Below are 16,213 nucleotides of genomic sequence, written 5' to 3' on the forward strand. Positions count from 1 at the left end.
AGACTTGGGTTCTATTCCTCTGTTCCTAGCTCTTCCATTGGCCTGCTGGGTTACCTCACATAAATTGTTTCCCCTCTCTGTGCCTCAGCTTACCGTGCTGTAAAACGGGGTTGGTGATGCTGACCATCTTTGAGAAGCACTTTCAGATCTATTGGTGAAAAGTGATTTTATATATGTGTGTATGTGAACTAGTTGATATTACTCTGTTATTGGCATCCTTAGCAAACCTAGTCTGGAAAAAAAAATAAACTAAACAATGTGTTACAATAAAACTAGTCTTGCCTCATTTGGTGGGGATGGGGGAGTCATATTTGTGTTATAACTTACATATCCTGAGATTTAGTGTCTGTTTATAGGCTTCAGAGTAGCAGCCGTGTTAGTCTGTAGTGGCAAAAGAAAAGGAGTACTTGTGGCACCTTAGAGACTAACAAATTTATTTGAGCATAAGCTTTTGTGAGCTACAGTTGCATCCGATGAAGTGAGCTGTAGCTCACAAAAGCTTATGCTCAAATAAATGTTAGTCTCTAAGGTGCTACAAGTACGCCTTTTCTTTTTGTTTGTTTATAATGATTACATGTAGTAGGTGCTGGCATATTTTTAAAACTTTTCCAAGGACAAATCTCCATTTAAGTTTGGGGCTTCTAGGCAGCAGTGATCCTCTTCCCACCCTAAAAATATTAGTAATTCTGATGTGCCCCTTCCTACCTCCAAGTACCTAGGGAAAGGTGTGAGAAGAGAAATGCCACCCCCCCCTTTTTTTTTCTATCCCCACTGTAGAATTAAGGCAGGGATTTGGGCTTCAATTGTTTTGTGCAGGAGGTAGCTAGTGACTGTTCTACTTCCCGCTACTGAACTACACTTTTCAATTGGATAGCAGGGGAAACAGATGAAGAATGGAAAGCAGGGGAGTAATCATCAGTTAGTTTCCTTCCTAGTCAGCCAAAGCTAACAAGTGACAGAAGATGAGCATTGCTTATAAAACAAAAGAAAAACCCACAGGAGCAGCTCTCAGAGTAACGTCTCTAATGTTAACCTGGGGCTGTAAATACCCCAGATCGGTTTATAAAACCTGGGGCAATCCCAGTCAAAACAAGATTGTGGGCTGCCATATTATTAAATTACATTTAATTTATTTTACACTGTATGATATTCAGTATTGCTTTTATGTAGTGTCTTGATCTATAACTTAGATTTTAATATTTAAAATAACTAGAAATATATTCTCATAATGAAACAGGATAATGAGTGAAAGAAAGGTGGTTGAGAGTCTCTTCCATAGTGTATTAATTCCTGATGGACTGATCCACAACTTTGTTGTCCTGGCAGTGACATACCTTTTTTGGGGCGAGGGGCTTCATCCCTGGGACCCTCACCCAGCTCACACAGCCCCTCAGCATCTGAGGCTGCACCACCCAGGGCCTGACAACAGTTCTCTAGCTTATGCTCAAATAAATTGGTTAGTCTCTAAGGTGCCACAAGTCCTCCTTTTCTTTTTGCGAATACAGACTAACACGGCTGCTACTCTGAAACCATACTTTTTTTGAGAGCAAGGCACCAGATGCTGAAAGTTTTTTGCACACTTCATACTACTTTTGTTTCTCTAGTTCAGAATTTGTTAGACAAAATATCTGTTGAGTTGGAAGATTGACTTTGCAGTAATGGATCCTCCCGTGGATAAAGCTGTAATGTGAGAGTGCATCCTTCTCATGTACAAAAAGGTGTTTGCTACTGTTTTCAACCGTGCACAGCCATTTTAATCTGAATGGGAAATCTGTCTGGGGACCCAAAGTACAGTAATTAGCAGTCTCTTCAGAGTGTCAGAGCAGAATTACCATTGTAATGGTTTAGCTGGAGGATAAAAGGATTGAATTTGGGTCTGCCTGCCTGCCAAACTAAATGAGTTGCCATGGGAATTTTCAAATGTAAGAGGCGTTTACTTAAAGCAATTTGGCGGGTTTGAATAAACTCATAAATTATGGGTTTTAGAAGAGATCCCTGCTTTCTCTGGCATAGGCTGAACAGCAAAGTAGGCTGTTAGAAAGCTGCTTACATTCTTAATGAGAATGAGTTGATCCATGCTCCCGTGCAGACTATCAGCTTATTAAGGCTAAACTGTTTCTGCTAAATACAGTACTGTAAGCACATTTCAAGAGACAGAGTTTTCAACAAATCCCTGGAGTAAAAAACAAAATCTGATTGCTCTAAAAATAAATTGAATTTCCCTTGCTAGATTAGATCTGTTTTCAAGTAATGGTATTAAGAATGGTTCATTGTATTGTTTCAATAAACATTAACCTGCTATTGATTTTAACTTTCCTGTGCATGTAATATTTATTACTACACTTGTCAAATCTGTCTGAAAGGAAAGAGGGCATCGAAGGCTTCTTTTGAAAACAAATAAGGTGCCTCGGCCCTTTGAACTGATTCTTTCAGGTCACATGTAAATGCTTTCAAAGCTCAGGCTCTGTCTTTCTGAAAGGAGTTGGGCTTTGACCTGCTGACTTGTTTGTCAGCACCAATGGTACTGAAATGTGAGAAGATGGACTCGGTGCTTTCACAAATGCCAAAAGTGATGAACATCACTTATGCTTGTTTAACCTTTAGTAGTGCTCAAGAAGTCAGTTGTAACAATAAGATGATGCACTGGTGTTTTATGCCAGCCTTTGGAAGCATAGTTTTAAGTGAAGTCTTTGCTTGATAGTCTTTTATATGTGTTAATTAACCTAAACGGGGGAGGGGGGGATCTATTTTCCAGAAGTGTGAATTGTGATCTTAGATTCCAAGATAAACATTCTAGTCAATTTATTAATTAGAAAACTAATGTGTACTTGTCATGCTGTCTGGAGTGGTTCACGACTGTGAGTGCCAACCTCAGGGTGGACTGTCAAAAACAGGGCAGACACCACAAACTTGTTTTATGTCGTATAATTAAATTTAACCAACCCAGGAACAAATGTGAACTCCTGAAGCACTAGAACAGTCTTATCATGGAGTTCCCCTTGGGCATTCCAGTCTATCTTGCCACTGATGCTGGCTTGACTTACTGATAATTGGTTGCTATACACCAAAGATCTCAAAAGATTTAGGTTGCTTCCAGTGCCAAGAGACCAGTCACTTACCCCAGGTCAATTCGTACGTCAGAGTACGTCTGCATGGCAGCTAGACACCCACGGCGGGCTTGTGGGGCTCGTGCTGGGGACTGTTTCATTGCTGTGTAGACTTCTGGGCTCGGGCTGAAGCCTAGGCTGTAGGACCCTGCGGGGTGGGAGGGTCCCACAGCTCAGGCTCCTGCCTTAGCCTGGAAGTCTACACAGCAATGAAACAGTCCGGCAGACCAAGCCAATCCTATAGTCAATTAACTAAGGATTTATTAACTAGGAAAAAGAAATGTGGTTTACTGGTTAAAGCAGGCAAACATATATACAAATGAGTTGCCGTCTGTGGTTTGAAAAGTTGAGAGTTAGTCATCTGTCAGCACTGAATGTCTTTTAGGGATAACCCAGGTTGACCCTAGGGATGTCTGCTTATGTTTCATAGCTCCAGCCCTGTGAGAGTCAAAGCAGCAACAGAGATGAAACATTTTTGTTGTTCACTATCTTTATTTCCTTCTTCCAGAATTGAAGCTGATGGGATCATCAGGAGCAATTAGCAAGGTCTTTGTATTGTGATGTTTCACAATGGCCCATTTAGTTTTGGTAGCCCTTCCTGATGGGCAAGAGACCATCCCGTCTGACAGTTGACAGTTTCAGGGCAAACAGTTTTTAAAGTTATAAAGCAAAAACTTAAATATCACCTTATAACTTGTGAAAAAGATATAAGTGAGATTAATGCATGCAACAGCTTACAAGCATTTCATAGTCTAAGCACTAATCACATTGTTATAAGTTATATTGTTATAAGCCTATCTGAACTATACTAAAACACAGGTGAAAGAGACTCATTTCCAGCAATGAATTTGTCAGTGCTCAGCTGATGCTGAGACCCTTGGCAAGAGTTGGCACTTGGTTTCCCAGTGTCACAGCACTGTTTTTACAAAATGTAATTTAAATTACATTCTGAATAAAGATAAGGTTTAATTATCTGCCTTATGATGATTGTTAGTACCTGCCTCAAACTTTATGGTGAATTAAAAGATTTAAGATGGTCAGTGGAAGAACTTTTAGTAGGTTAAAAAAGAAGGCAATATTGCTTTAATTGTAGTAACCTAAGTTTTGGTAAAAGCACTGTGTAGTTATACTTTGACTACTATACTCCTTGACCAAATATGATGTCAGTAATGGTGTATCCATAAATTAGCAAAAACTAAGTAACTAACTAAGTAAACCATACTACTACTAAATTTTCCTCTCATTAACATTTATATTGTGCTGGTCATTCACTTGTTGAACAGCTGCTGAATTCTGACAAATTCCTAAACTTGTATTAAGGTGCAGCTGAAATTTTGCTGGGAGTCTTAGGGAACTGTTTACTATGAAACTTTTAGACCCGTCTACCAGGAAGTCAGATGAAGTGGTGATGGGCATTTACTTATTACTTATTCTCTATTGTAGCACTTCATTTAAACCTAGTTTAAAAAGCAGTGGTTTCTCATGTTGATTAAATACTGTTTTAGAGTATACTTTGAAACTCTCCATGTACATAATTTCATCATAATTCATCTTATCTTGGTTTCTAGAAGAAGAGAGTACAAAGTAAAAGAAGTAATGTAATAGCTCATAGGTTTATGATCCTATTTATGGAGCTTTATGTACATTTTTCCACACTGGATTATAGGAACGATAATGGAGAGAGACTAAATGTTCAGAAGAGGTTAACAGTGATAAAGGGTTTCAAAAGTTGAACTATGAGGGAAAAAAAAGGTGAGTTTTTAAGCTATTTCAGCTGCTTTCTAGGGTATACATGCTTACCTTTAGGGACTGGTACATTTTGCAAAGTTCATAGAATCATAGTTCTGTATCTTCTCTAATCCTGGAAAAATGCTGATGTCTGGTACTACTTATCCTTGCTCTATCTCATATTAACCAAAGTTCTGAACAGTAGAAATTTCATTACAGTGCAAATTAATGGTCTTGGACTTCATAGAAAGTATGGAAGGGGACAGGATAGCCAAACTAGAAGGTGTTTTCAATAGCTGTATAGTTCATATGTATGCAACGTGAAAACATGAGTACGTTACTTAAAATGTATATACTTAGCTGCCATTTATTTTTCTATAGCGGTTGATCAGACCCTTCCCCGACATAACAAACTGTAACTACAGAGCTGTGAATAGAGTAAAACAGAAGTTGGCAAGAACAAATAGAACAGAGCACCTCCAATTTTACCATATTATACATTCAGGTTATAGCAAATGTTGTATTTAAACTTAAATTTGAGATTTCCATTTGACTTAATCTTTCACATATTCACACTTCGAGAAAAATACTTTTCTTGGATTAAAAATTTTTTTGTTCCATGGTCCATCATGGCCAAAAGATTCATCCATATTTAAGTTATAGGAGTGTTAAATGTATAAACCTTTTTTTGCTCTAGAAAGATGATTCTCTTTATATAGATGTAATTTTAAAATGTCCATACCTCGCAAGTTGAAATTTTCCAAGTGGCTTCCCTTCACTGATGATTTGTTTCTAGTCCAGTAAACCAAATTAAAATAAAAATAAAAGTTAAAAATTCATAAATCATTTCATTTCTGCATGTGTGTAGTGTGACATTTCCATTGACGTTAGTAGAATTATCCTGTTGTATATATGGCATCATGTAAAATTTTAAATTCACATTAATGATGTTAAATACCTGTGTGGGATTGTTACTCTTTCACTAAATAGTTGATACTTCCATAGTTTATGCAGCTGAGGAAGTACACAGTTAAAACCAGAGATTCTTTAAAACTTTTCCATGTTCCTTAAATATTGGAAAGTTAAACACACAACATACACATTTACATTTTTATAACTTAGTTTAGGAAAAGAAAATATTAAGGTTCTTTGGATTACTAGTTATAATATTAAACATGCTTTAATATACAATAAGCCAAATTCTGCCCTTATTTTGGTTTTAGCCTAAATTGCTTGGGAATTGCTTTAAGCTTAAATCTGAATGTGTCTCTCTAAAGTGCTGTAAAGAGATCTAAAATTCCTGTCATTCCCACGTATGAAAACTCCCATTTTCTACACTTGCATCCTAGAATTCTTCTTTGTGTTGTTCCATAAGGTTCAAATTTTTACTCCACTGTTCTTTTCTTTCTTCATTTCAATAAATGTCTGTCTTAAACCTTGTCTACAACTTCTGTGCTAATGATTCTCAACTGCACATTGTTTGAATCTCTGTGGAGTACTTATAGTCCATCCTCTATCTATAAAAGACTTGCCTCACCAAGTGAATTTCAACCATAGGTTGTTTCTTTTATCGAAAGGATGTCTAGTTCTATTACGCTGGAGGAGCATCCTTAAGCACAGCTCTGTCTCTTCTAGCTCAATTATCAATTCAGACTTCTTATTTGCCTCTGTTGTTTGTAACCTTAATTTCAACCTTGACTATGTACACATCTTTCCCCAACATCTATATCTGAAATTCTGACTACCATCAGCTCTGCTTTAGTGTCTATTTGTAAAACAGCTTTATTGCCCCTGTTTCTCTACACATTCATGCCCTTCCCCCTGGAACTACTGATTCCAACATGCAGATGTATGTTGCATGTCTTTTTATACATAGCAATAAACATAGTGACATCACAATAATATTCACTCTTCCATTGGTCACCTGTTCACTTACCATAGTTTTCAGTTTTCCTGCCTTTCTTTCTCTGTCTACTTTCCTTGACTCACTTAGCACTAGTATCCTGTCTCTTTCCACAGTCTTTCTTCTGTTCAGTGAGAACAGAAAGCTTATAAGTGTTTGAAATAATGTGTCTAAAATGAGTGACACATTATACAATAAGGTATATTTAAGTCTGACTTTCTTACTAAAATAAGTCTGTCAAGTGATGCATAAGAATGATTTAATCATTTTTGGTACTGGGGAATTATAAACCAGTGAAATATATTAAATTTTGAAAAATAACTACTGCTTATGGAAATTACTGCTTTGTAATGATTTACTGATCATCCATTAATCTCTAGTAATTATACATTTGTTTTTATTAGAGATGTCCAATATAGCATTCATAGTAAACATTTTAAAAAAAATCTAGTGTAAATACATTTAGTTTCAAATGGGTCTTTTAGATAGATTTGTCAGAACTTTCCTCTAATTATATTTAATACCAAAGTTATATAGAAACAACTTTAAAGTTGTGATTCAAACTGGCAGAAAAGGCATCCATATTTTACTCTGGCTCTTTTTGTGTGACGTGATTTAGTTTTCAATGTTAACTGAATTTCTTGACTTTTCCAATTCATCACAACCTGAACTTTTATTTAGCTAACATTTTAACCTAGTAAAAACAATCATAATATACATTACTGCTTAGAGACAGCCACACAGCCTAAGTAGGAAAATTCACCACATAAGGAATATTAGTTTTTCATTTTGGTGTTGCAAAGGGTTACTTGCTGACAACCTAGCCACAGATTACAGCTCCATTTAAAAATAACCGAATGTAGTTAGCTGGTCACATGAGTGTGCAGTCATCTAGCTCTTTCAAGGAGTGCTCTTCTAAGGCCCTTTGTTTACAGCCTGAGCTAGGCAGTTCTGAGTTCACACTACTTTCTCTGGAAAATAATCATTGGCTAGTCTGTTAGGAGCTGAAAAGAAAGCTCAATAAATAGCAAAGAAAGCCTTCTCCCTGACAACACAGTGCCTTGAGCAGCTTGAGCCTTCAAATAGAAGGTCATACGATTGGCATATTTGTCCTCTAAAGAGAGTGCACGCAATTCCTTTATTCAGTACTCTGTATTTTTAAACTGAGTGAATGCAGGTCTTAGCCAGCTGTAAGATGAGCTGTGACTAGCCAGCTGAAATAGTACCATCATCTCATTCTGATATTCATAAACTGTTACAGAGCAGCAAAACGCTGAAGACAAATAGGACACACACATTTACAATATTCTATATAACAGTTTATTTTGATTTTTTTAACAGTAACAGATTTATGCTATTTAAATTGGGTAGTAGCAAAATGTACATATCATGTATCTGTTCAGTAAAGTATTGCAGAGGCAGAATGCTCATGGTCTTCTATGAACCGGGAAGTAAACATGAATTAAGTACTTTTCACATTTTAATAAGGTTTTTGAATTATTTAAGGTTCGTGTGTTGAGAGTCGGAGGTCTCTTTCATCTTTCAAATTCTTACATTGACCCCAACCGAGACAGAAATTTAGGATTTGAACCAGTCATATACTTTTTGTGCCTGCACATACTGAACAAAAATACCCCTGTCTGAATGAAGGTTCCCTCAAAAAGGTAGAATCTACATAAAGATTTAGAGATATCAAGATATATTACATTTTCACTTTGTCTGTTATGCTGCTACGTATCTTCTTGCCTTGGAAAATGCATGTGGAAAAAGAAGGGCAATCTCAACAAAAGTATAGAATTCCACCATTACATATTTTAAAAGGTTAAAATTTTTCCCAAATAATTTTGGACAGGAGGAAAATACATTTATTCCAACTATTCATGTTTTAAATTCTCATGTCATATTTCCTCCCACCCTTCCTCATCCCCACTTACCTTTTGCAGTCCATGTAGCCTACATGATAGCAACTGTAACTGAGAGGACAGACAATATGCGGTGCTGTTACATAAGACAGATGGCCTCCAAATATTGACATACTTCATCATATCTTTCCTAAAATTTCAGTATTCCATAATGTGTGTGTTAATATATTACCATAAAAAAACTTATCCTAATTAAGTCAGTGCTACCAAATTCAAAATTAAAACATATCCTGCTGGAGGTGAAAATGTATCTTATTTTCACTAACAATATTCAATCCCAGGTGGCAACATGCAATCTTAAATAATACATGTAATGAAAAATATTAGAAAGGAAGCATGTATTTTGAAATAGATTTATTAATTCAGAGCACTAATCTTTCCTTTCTCCATCACCAGCAGCTAGTTTTGTCTTGTTTCTGTAGTGATACAGAATTGTCATTTTCTTTCAAGATTAGTTAATCTGCATCTGGAATAAAATATCTCTTGCCCTTTTTGTGGAAAAAGATAAAAAAATATATGTAACTTTTGCCACCCAATAGGAGCTACAGTACAGCTTTGAAAACTTTGTCATATTCCAGTTCCATGTTGGGAATCAGAGACTATTAATGTACTAAAACACCAGCACAGAGGAAAGCATCAAAATTCACTCTAAGATATACAGCAGTAGAGTATGAAATGTTTGCATCAAAATGCTAGTTTAGAAAAAATGAACTGAAAAATTATGTTGGTTTGTTAACTGCATTCTTGGCCTTGCTGTACCAAGGGGCAGATTCATCTGTCAGTGCAGATACACCTGTTCCCTTAATAGTAAATTTTTGAGTTGATTAAAAAAAGAAAAATGCATGTGGCAGTGAGATCAGAATTGACCTATCTGCAAATATTTAACTGTATTGTGCCATCAAAAATTTTTTTGAACAAACCACCCTTTTAATTGGTTACTTTTTTTTTTTTTTTTGTAAAATGAACTTCTTCTTTGCAAGCAGGTGGTGGAGTTGGGTTACTTTTTAATTTTAGGTTAGGTTAAATGTGTGTTTTGAATTAATCTGAGTTCCCATTTTTTTCTCATGGTGCTATCTCTATACAGTTGTTCAAAAGACGCCCAAGACTGGAATAACATCATTTGTGTTGCACAGGTCAGGCTTGATTTCTATTGTATTCAGATTCTTATACCACACACATCATTGTGGTATCTGGACTGCGCTGGCAGAGTTGTATGTGGAAAAGCTTGCACCCTGTACCTTTGTGTAGTTGGTATGATACCTCATTGAATCTGGTTATTAGTTCATCCTTCATTTTAAAGCACTCCGTACATTCAGAAAAGAAAAAAGATTTATAAACCCTTAGCTAAATAAACCTTCTTCAAGTAGTCCCCCTATGGGTGCTCCACTGTAGCTGTATCTGCGCTGCTACTGAGAGAATTTAGGTAGCAGTGTCCGTTTGGCACTCACATGCACCTTCCCTCCCTCATGGTCTGCCTCACAGCTACCTTGCATTGCACGGGCAAACCGCCTTCAGTTCCTTCTCAGCAGTTCCTTTTCCCAAGATGGCACAAGTAGTAGTCCAGTTTACTTACTTATTTACCTCTTTTTATATTTGATAGGGTTTAGTTTATAGTTTTTCTTAAGAGTTACCATTCCTTTTGTAGTAATTTTAGAGCTTCCATTTTTCATTTAAAAAATTTGTTTTTCTTTCAACCCATTTTTCCACACCTTTGTGTGGGATCACCCCCATAGGGGCATGCCGAGCTCCCCTGGCTTCAAAAAGTGCCTCTCCTGCAGAGATGGCAATTCCCGTGACAGATGGACACTCTTAGAGAGGGACATATTCCACAGAAGTGCACCTTCTGCCAACAGCTGAAAGCTAACACTCCCCCGCATGGAGGGTGTCCTTAAACTGGCATCTGACCCCAGTCCTGAGTCCTCTCTAGGATGAAGGTAGTCCCTGGAGCCATCTACCTCCAGAGAGGGAGAATCACTGAGAAAGTCAGCTGACTCTCCCTACAAAGCCTCTAGAAAAAGGGCGGCAAGCCCCCAAACCAAGCTCTTGACCAGCCAGAGGAGATCCTCGGTACACCTCAGCACCGATTGCTCCAAGACACAATACCCAGAATAAATAGGGACCCCCAGGTGCGAGCGCCTCTATAAAGCCTAAAAACTCAAGGGGCATAGGCTCTGAAGTGACAGCACCACCTGCCAAAAACAAGAGCAGAGACAGTACCGTCTCTGCAAAATCAGTACCAAGAAAAACATCCTCTGCACTGAGCGCTTCAAAACAGACCTCATCGAAATGCACCTCCCATAAGATACCATCAGTGCCGACGAGTCAGCATCTGCAATCCCTGAAGGTATCAATTGCAGTAAGGGTACTGCTGGAGTTCTGCTTCTCGAGAGACCTTTATGATCGCAGAGGAACCGGAGTCCCCACTACCCTGTACCAGAGCTCCAGTACCGAGCATGTCTTGGTCCCCAGAATCACCAATGGCACCGGGGCACTCGCCTCCAGCCACCCTGTCAGCCCCATCATGTTCCAGCAGGGAGTCAGACCGTGACCAGGGCAACAGTTTCTCTCTGCTCTCACACCATAACTCACCATTACAGCATCTGGGATCTCCTCAGCTACACCCATGCTCTGATCCCCAGTCTTCCTGGTATCGTCACTCATGGGTGCCACCAGGCATGTCCTCCCCCAGACCCCCCTCACACACACACACATCTTCCTCCCTCCCCCATGGCTGTATTGGGATCCAAGGGCAGCTTACAGATCTCACACTTCTTGGTCTTCTAGTGTTTCGTAAAGGGATCCCACCAGATGTTCCCCTGTGGCCTCTGTATCCAGAGCCCTAGGAAGAAACTTTTGAGGAGCAGGAGGCCAGACTAAAGGTGAAAACCACTCCACCGCTGAACATTTCCTCCTCACTGGACGAGGCAATAATGCCCCCTCCTACATGGTTAGTTGATGATTTTCCAAGATCTCACTAAGAGGGTGGCTGATGCGCTGCAAATTTCCCTGGAGGAGGTGAAAGACTCACCACAAATTGTTGGACATACTACACATCTCTTCCTCCAAGTATTGCCCTCCCGGTCAACAAGGCGCTTTTAGACCCTGCCAAGGTCATCTGGCAGACACTAGCCTCTATTGCCCAAACATGCAAAAAGGCCGACAAAAAGTATATCGTGCCTCCCCCCAAAGAGGCAGACTTTCTCTTCATGAATCCTCAGCCCAATGCTATTGCAGCGGATGCTGTTAGCGTGGAAGGGAAGCAACCACACACCAAATCGACCCCCTGTGGCAGAGAGTGAGAGGCTCAACCTGTTTGGGAGTAAGGCATACTCGTCAGCACCTTAACAATTCAGGGTGTCAAACTACCAAACCCTAATGGCTAAATATGACTACATGAACTATTGCAAACTCTATTGACATCTTGCCAGACACACAAAAGGAGCAATTTCAGGCCATCATCCAAGAGGGCCATTTGGTCACCAGAACAGCACTACAGACTGCACTGGATGCCACAGATACAGCAGCCCACTCAGTCTCGACAGTGGTGGTGATGAGTTGGGCATCCTGGTTACACCTGTTGGAGTTGCTAAAGGAAATGCAGATAATGATTGAGAACCTCCTGTTTGAAGGATCCAAACTCTTTGTTGACAAGATGGATGCATCAGTCCACAACTTAAAACATCATAGAGCCACACTACGCTCTCTAGGAATCTACACACTGGGAAAGAAAAGGAAATTCAGTTCGCAACCTCACAGATCCCAAGAACCCCAGTTCCCTCCCGGTGCAGCAGTATTATGAGCCACACGTAAGAGACCCAGGCTGCAAAAACGGAAATAATCAGCTTTCCAATCCTCAGCGTCTCAACCCTCATCATCAAAGCATCAGTTTTGATGCCTTGGTCAAGGCCCCGAACAGCCATTCCTTTGCAGCAACAACAGCTGCTACAAGAGTCACTGGACTCTTCCTCATGAGCTGGGAGAACATTGCTTCCGACAAATGGGTCTTGGAGATTATCTCCAAAGGGTTACTCCATCCATGTCTCTACCCACCCTCCCTCCCTGTGCCTCTTCAGAGACCCTTATTACGAGAGACTATTACATCAGGAAGTAGATCACCTATTATGCCTACGTGCCATAGAAGCAGTCTGTACTCACCTCAGAGGCATGAGTTTTTATTCCAGATATTTCCTGATCCCCAAGAGAAACAGAGGTTGGAGACCCATGCTTGATCTATGGATTCTAAACAGATATATGAAGGCACAAAATTTCAAGATGGTTGCACTAGTAGCCATTTTTCCATCTCTGGAGCAAGGAGATTGGTTCTTGGCCTTCAACCTACAAGATTCTTTCTTCCACATTTCAATCCGACCATCCCACAGAACCCCTCTGATTTATGTTTGGGCAGGACCTTCATCAGTACGGAGTGCTCCCATTAGGCCTCTTGTCTGCCCCCAGGGTATTCTCCAACTTCCTCTTCATCATAGCAGCACATCTACGAACATCAAGTATTATAATTTACCCAAACCTGGACGACTACCTTTTCAAGACTCATTCCTTCAAAGATGCCCTATGAGCCACCCAGAGGACCATGCCCATATTTGTGCCACTGGGTCTGCAGCTCAATACTCAGAAATCAACCTTGATCCCACTACAGTGTCTGGAGTTTGTTGGGGCCAAACTTGATACAGTGCAAGCATAAGCGTTCTTCCCATTGCATAGATTCAGCACCCAGTTGAGTCTCATAGAGACAGTCCAGGCCAGCCCACAAACACTGGCCAGGAATTGTCTCCAACTTCTTGGGCACATGGCTGCATGTATATTTGTGCCCCCACACACCCGATGGTACATGAGATGTTTACAGATATGGCTCAGATCTGTCTACTCTCTGAACAGGGACAGGTTAAACAAGGCCCCTGTTGATGCCCTCTGGGGCCAAACACTCCCTGGACTGATGGAAAGAACCGTCCAATGTCCGTGCAGGCAATCCCGTTCACGCAACCCGCACCAATACTGATTCTAACAACAGATGCCTCTCTAATAGGTTGGGGAGCCCACCTAAATGACTGCAAAGTCCCTGGCTAGTGGTCTCCCACATCAATCTTTTGGAGCTAAGAGCCATCAGAAATGCCTGCATACACTTTCTCCCTCTCATCAGAGATACTCAAATGAAAGTCATGACAAACAGTATAGCATGCATGTTTTACATAAATCGTCAAGAGGGTGCCAGATCACCCTCTCTTTGCACGAAATCACTGAAACTTTGGAATTGGTGCGTCCTGCCACGATGTGCTCATTTCAGCCACACCTGCCAGTGATACAAAATGTGACAGCAGACCATCTGTCAGAATTTCTCATATGACCACGAATGGGTGATAAATCCAGCAGTGCTTCATGGCATATTCGACCTATGGGGAACCCCAGCAATAGACCTGTTTGCTACTTACAGGAACAAGAAATGTCTCTGCTACTACTCCAGAGCCGGACTGGGGAAACAGTTTCTAAGGGACACTCTCATCTTTCAATGGGGCAAGGAGCTGCTATACCCCTTTTCTCCTTTCCCTCTGATGTCAAAGGTCCTAATAAGGGTATGGCAAGAGAAAGCAAAAGTCATACTGATTGCCCCCTCCTGACCAAGGCAAGTGTGGTATCCATACCTTGCACAGCTGGCAGTATGTCTCCCAATTCATCTTTGACCCATTCCTCACTTGCTCTCCCAAAATGATGGACAAATCCTCCAGTCTACAGGCTTGTCTCCTTCATGTTTCCAACACTTAGAGAGCAAATGCTCCAAGGAGGTGAAAAGTATTACTGCGCAGTAGGAAATCATCGACTTGTCACACTTACCTGCAAAAATGGAAACTACTCCAAAATTGGTGCAATTCCACACAAGTGGTTCCAACATCTTCCCTCCTTTTGATCCTAGACTATATTCTGGACCTCAGAAGCACTGGTCTCTCTCTGAGCTCACTTAAAGTACATGTAGTGGCAGTAACGGCCTTACACCATCAGGTGGATGAATGCTCAGTATTCACCCATCCAACAACATGCAGATTCCTCAAGGGCATGGGAAGCCTCTTCCTGCTAATTAGACTACCTACTCCTATGTGGAATCTCAATCTGGAAATTAGGAATTTAGGAAAATCCTAACTAGTCCACCATTTGAATCTATGCCACTTGTACCTTCCTACACCTGTGCATGAAGACAGTATTTCTAGTAGCTATTACCTCAGTATGCAAATAGGGGAAACAGCGATGCTGATGGCACACTCACTGTTCACGGTCTTTTTTTTAAGACAGTCACCCTAAGGCCACACCCAAAATTCCTCCCCAAAGTAACCTCCTTCGTCTCCCCTCCTTTTTCCCAAAACTACATTGTGACAACAGGGAGGCAGTTCATGTGTTCATGTTAGAGCCCAGCATTCTATTTGGACAGGACTAAGGACATTAGGAAGTCTCCTAAACTCTTCCTTTCATTCACAGAAAGATCCAAAGGCTCTGTAATAACAGCTCAAAGACTCTCCAAATGGGTCTCTAGTTGCATTAACCACTGTTACCATGAATAACCTGCTGCCCCCATCAGAAATCCTCGTGCACTGCATAAGATTGTTTTCTGCCTCAACGGTGTTTGTTAAAGATGTCCCCATCTCAGAAATCTGCTGGGCAGCAACTTGGGCCTCTGCCCATACTTTTGTGGAATACCACGCGATTACTTGAGACTCAGCCATGGTGCCATCTTCAACTCCACAGTACTATCTGTTATTGACGACTCTATGCTAAAGCCCCAGCCTTCCATGGGGAAATGACTGTGGAGTCACCTACAGCAGAGCACCCATAGGGACAGTACTTGAAGACGAGGAAGTTACTCACCTTGTGCTGTAATGATGGTTCTTCGAGATGTCCCCCTCTCCCCTCCCCTCCCAATGGGTGCTCCACATCCTACCCTCCTCCCCTCTACTCAGGAGTTCTCAGGAAGGGGCTCTGCGGTAGAGAAAAAACTGAGGGTAGTTCGCCTGCTCAGCACTAGATAATCTCAAAGGAGACTACAAGGGGAAGGAGGGCGCATGCGCAGGCCGAACGGACACTGCTACCTAAATTCTCTGATTAGAGGTGCAGATACATCTACAGTGAAGCCACCCTCAGGGGGACACCTTTCAAAGATCCATTGTTACTGCACAATTTGAGTAACTTCCTCTTTGAGTTGTTCTTTTAATGCTGGTGCCTATTTTTTCCACACACGGGTTTGTATGTGCTCCATGTGCCTGAGACTAGAGATTTCTAGCAAGTAATGTCCATTGGTCTGCGTCTGTGAAGTTGCTTCCCTCATGCTCAATACTGAGGGCAAAAGGGTCAGCACAGACCAACACCTTTCTAGTTCCTTCTTGCTTTATGGCGTGGGTCAGAATCCTCTGTGTTTGAAGCACTCTTCGCATTGTCTCTTTTCAGAATCTAAATATATTTGTGCATAGTTTGAGTTCTTGGTATTTTAGTGTTTTTATTAGTCTAGTTAGGACCTTCCCATTGGTGCTGAAACCTACACTGCAGTGGGACCTCAA

General features: G+C 40.6%; 1 protein-coding gene across 8 annotated transcripts in view; it reads left to right on the forward strand.

The window, feature by feature from the left end:
- The window catches only part of QKI (QKI, KH domain containing RNA binding), a 310,838-nt gene that overhangs the window by 267,376 nt on the left and 27,249 nt on the right, over window positions 1-16,213 (forward strand). The window lies entirely within an intron of this gene.

Source organism: Natator depressus, chromosome 3, assembly GCF_965152275.1.
Source record: "Natator depressus isolate rNatDep1 chromosome 3, rNatDep2.hap1, whole genome shotgun sequence".
In the NCBI taxonomy this organism is placed as follows: domain Eukaryota; kingdom Metazoa; phylum Chordata; order Testudines; family Cheloniidae; genus Natator; species Natator depressus.